We start from the raw sequence: 4,995 nt of genomic DNA, 5'->3' as shown, positions 1-4,995 counted from the left end.
ATAACAGACAGAGGATTCACTTCTAAGAACAAGAGCAAGATCAGATCATCATCACTAGGACGGAGTGACCAACGATTCAGCAACAAAAAGAAAAATTAAAGTTCAAACCAGGTGAGGGCTCGTCTCGCCCACAATAAATGTGTGAAATAAATCACTAAGCACTTTTCAATTTTTAATCAACCGTTTATGTTTTATGACAAACTTGATTGCAATAAATGTGTTTACTTTTAATAAAGCTTTAAAACTTAAGTAGACTATGTGGTTTTTGGTCAAGAGTGACTGAGCAAAAGGTTTTGCAATTTGCAAGCATGAGTCCGTGCCTCTGACACTTCTGGACTCTGACTCCGTACTCTTGTCCTGCGTTGGATAATCATCATTGAGGATCAATCATCGATGAATTCGGGAGCTAAATGACTCTGCCAAACTATCTAGTCAGTAAGGAGATTGGGGGTTCTTCAAAGTCTGTTATCACTGAGGTATGTGGAAAGTCTACCTGCGCCTATTATAAATGATAAACAATGCACTATTTAGTGTCCATAGTTCTGTTTGTGCAGATTTGTCCCTGCAACAGTAGTAGTATGGATTGTCCTCCTATCCAAACCAAAAGTAAAGTAGTATCTTATTCTTTCTTGGTGGTCATTCTCATTTTATTGTTGGGAATTTTCAAAGCATAAACATTTTGAAGACTTGAAAAGACATTATGGACAATCCCAGAGGACTGCACTCAGTTCATAGAGCTATTGATGACTAGAATGGGAGTTTCGTTTGACACCTTTTGCCAACTGTGCAATCTTAGTTAGCTACACAGACAGACTAATAGGAATAATCTAGTACTACCACAGGGAGTCATAGTAGAGGCAGGATAAGAATTTAGATACAGACTACAAGAAGATCAAAGACGATTTAGAAAAAATCGAATGAGGAACGCTAGGAAAAAATAGGTACTCTATATTAAAATGAAAACTTACTGGGTCCAGCAAAGGAGCCCTCGCCTGACCGATCCTGGCCTTCTACAGCAGTAGCAGCAACCACCTCCTCCGCTGTCCTCTTGCCCCTGGGGGGAGCTGATGTACAACATGAAAGAAAGAAAGACCCGAAAACATGGATGATTGTTGTCAACCAAATCAAACATTTTAAAAGAACAATAACAAAATATTTTGGCGAAATAGCAAATAGACAACTATTCCACGGGAAATATTGACCTATCTCATGTGGTCTACTACGATATTAGTATTGCTTGATTTGCGGACCGTCGACTTGGAAAGTTATGTAACTCACTAAATAAAGTACTAAAAAGGTTCACCTAGGACTGGCAGGCAGCAGTCCGCAGCACACGAAGTGACATACAAACTCCATCGTAATTGCAGATCAGTGACAACACTAAAAAGTTTCCTACTACATTAACCAGTCATTAAAATACTCAAACTATCAATCCACCACCACTATTTCTTCTTATTGCCAGGTGTACAAAGGAAGGACTGGACTTGAGTCTGTAGGGGCAGATTTACAAGCCCCTTGCGGCTCTTTTGCTCTGTTGTTGCGTGACTTTTGTGACGCAGCGGCAGAACAAAAGAGGCGCCAAGGTGCGGCATATATTAACAACGTGACGCATATGGGAAATGCATCACGTTGTAAAGCCCTGCGACATCAGGGGGCGTTTTGGCGCAAGGGAGGGCGTTCCTGCGCAGGAACGGATCCTAAAAGTGGCTGAGGGAAATCTACAAGATTTCAATCAGTCACTTTTAGGACAATGATGCGTCACTCAAACCCTGCGCTTGCTTGAAGCAGACGTACGGCTTGACGCAGCATTGGGGAGATAGGGCACCCCAGAGCATTGCTGGAGCTGCGCCATTGTTGCGACGCAACTCCAGCGTAACGCTTCGGTGATGTTTTGGGCCCATGGTGCGCCGCATTGTAAATACGGCGCACCATTGGTGGTGGTGGCGTGGCACACAATTACTGGCGCATCCCTGCTACTTTGCAGGGATGCGCCGATAAATGAAAAATCTGCCCCTTAGTGTCTAGCAGTTCTGTAAACTACACTCATAAATAATTTCTCAGGCCAATGAAATGAAAACAAAATCGAAAACAAAAAAGCATAGTAGCAACGCTACTGAGAAGGAGAGCGGTGCACCTGAAATGCACAGAAGATTTTGAAATATAATTTACCTACAATGTAATCGGCAGCATTATTGCTCTTGATAAAAAACAAAAATGTGCAATATAATAACACACAGAGCAGGAGAAAACAGAGTAATGATGAAATAGCTACTACTACTCACCAAGTTCGGGTATCTTGACGCCGAGCAGGTCGAGCAAGTCGCGTGCCCGGTCCAGGAGATCCGTCCAACGGTGGGTGGCCTGGTTGTAGGTGCGCCGGACCCGAGAGTGTTGACATATGGCCCGGCACACCTTTTCCCACCGCTTCCGGCGCTTCCGGAGCCCGTAGCCGCTTGCGATCTTGCCGCCTGCCGCGATGGTCCTGGGGAGGCGGCGCTGTACAAAGTACACCAGTGCGGCCACCTCCTCTGTGCTAAAGATCTCCCGTGGCATCACTAGCTCCCCCCTCAAACGCCCGCACGGGAGACGGGCACGGGGTGCGGGACCTTTCCCCTTTGCAGGCTGCTTTACGGCTTCCTTTACCATGGTCTGGGCAGAAAGGAAGGTAAATAAGAAATAAGAAATAGAATAGGGAAGAAGAAAAGAAAAGAGTTTAAAACAGTAGTTTAAAATTAACCAAAAGTAGCAGAAAACACAAAAATATAGAGCTAGGAAAATAAAGGGATAGATAATAAGTAAAATAGATCAAAAAAAACTTCAAACAAGCAAAGGATGGCAGAGATTGAGAGAGGATACAGTAAGGATGCCCAGAACCATAGCAATGAATGAAAAACAAGATGGCCGCGCCCGTTCACGACCGCGTGGGTAAGTTCGCGCGAGATTTCCCCCGCGATCACACGCGAACTTGTACTAGCGAGCCGCACACTTTGCGAGATTTCACATAGCGCCCGGAAACGGAAATACATCACGCAAACAAGATGGCCGTGCCCATGTACGACCGCTAGGGTAACTTCGCTTTGTTGCGCTACAAGCGGCTCGCAAAAAAAAATTCGCGGCTTCCGAATTCGATCTCGCACAAATTTGCGCCCCGCGAATCACGCGAAATTGCAGAAAAACTATTTTTGCAAAACTGAAAACACTCAGCAGGTGCAAAAGTTCAAGCTCATCATTAGTAACCATTCCCTGTAGTGCTTCCTGAGGGGCCCCTCCAGAGTTCAGTTGCCTACTTACAACTACTCTATGACCCTGCCCTGACCCTCATGACAGGCTCAGAGAATAGCTACAAGTATGCCACAAAGGTCCTGTTAAAAAAAATTACACTGCAACAGAAAGCAATTACAGATAAGGAAGCAGGTGCCAGACTGGAAGTTCAAATTCAGTGACACATTAATCAGCCCCTAATTCATTCATGTCAGTTGAGGCAGGGCAGGTGTGCTAACACATTTTGCAAAACTGAAAGCACTTAGCAGATGCAAAAGTTCAAGCTCGTCATTAATCAGGAAGCACTTACAGCTAAGGAAGCAGGTCCCAGCTCAAATTCAGTGACACATTAATCAGCCCCAAATTCATTCATGTCAGTTGAGGCAGGGCAGGTGTGCTTTTCCCCCCATAATCTACAGTGATGAACCAGAGGGTGGCAGTGATGAACCAGAGATGGCATGGGTGAACCAGAGGGTGGCAGTGGTGAAACAGAGGGTGGCAGTGGTGAAACAGAGGGTGCTGTGATGAATCATACGTAGAAACAATATGGTTGCGACCGTTGCGACCCGACAAGTAAGTTGCGAAATGGCAGAAACCCTTGCGAACACAAAAAAAAATCTGCAAATTCGCCAAAGTTCGTGAATTTTGCGGATTGCGAATACGCAAATACGCAAATTCAAGAATTGCAAATTCGCAAAATTCGCCCATAGTTATCCATAATCCATCCATCTGCCTTGAGGGAAATGGATAGGGGGAGTCTGGAGGAGGAGGATAGAGGAGCATGATTGAGTTGTGAACTTGTAAACATCAGGAATGCAGACTGCTGCACCTTCAAATCAATAAGGAAAATAAGATGAAGACAGTGCTGATGATGGACTTGTTGTGATTAGGTGATTAGAGTTTTGTTGTGGAAAAAGTTGCAAAACAAAGAAAGACGCTCAGGAATAAAAGTGAATAAGTACGGAAAAAAAGGAAGTAATTTTCAGGCCTCGGTGTCAGGGAAGTAGAGCTCGTCCTCAAAGTCTATGAATTGAGACGGGAGTAGGTCTGGTGACAGAGAAGAACTTCCGTCGGCATCACCTAAGTCGGTGTCCTCTTCTTCCTGCGTGCATTCACGTATTTTGTAATCGGGTGGTATGAAGTGCTGATTCATCTTGATTATTGTTAACCTCTCCACGTTTTTGGGCGAGAGGCGGGTCCTTTTCGAAGTTACAATGGCACCAGCGGCACTGAAAACACGTTAAGAAGACACGCTTGCGAGTGGGCAAGACAAATAATTTAGAGCCAGGTTGCTGATCAGTCGCCATCCAGACCTTTTCCTATACCAATACACCAATGGGTTCTCATTAAGACAGACCTCTTTTGGGTCATCCACTTTGCGTAAAATCTGTGGCCTTTGCAGCAGTGAACCGAGCAAACCCATGCTGAGTTAGCCAATCCGCTTCCGACAATATTTTTTTTGGGCCTGGTGCAGGTGAGGATGATGATGACACGGTTGCTGGTGTCGTTAACGGCTGTGAGGGAAAGGGAATCCCTTCGGCCACGGATTCAGAAGTGGAACTTGACGCCGGATGGCCTGCTGATTCAGTTGTACTTGTGCTGTCTCCGTGCAATTTCATCCGCTCTTTTTTTAACCGAGTGGCTGACACAGCGAGCCAATTTTTGTACTTTGAAACATCTGCTTCATCAAAAGGAATGAATGCTTTGCTGGCCACTGCCTTTTTGTACCGTGGA

The sequence above is a fragment of the Lissotriton helveticus genome, chromosome 7 (genome assembly GCF_964261635.1).
Source record: "Lissotriton helveticus chromosome 7, aLisHel1.1, whole genome shotgun sequence".
NCBI lineage: Eukaryota > Metazoa > Chordata > Amphibia > Caudata > Salamandridae > Lissotriton > Lissotriton helveticus.
Note: the sequence above shows the minus strand (reverse complement) of the source record.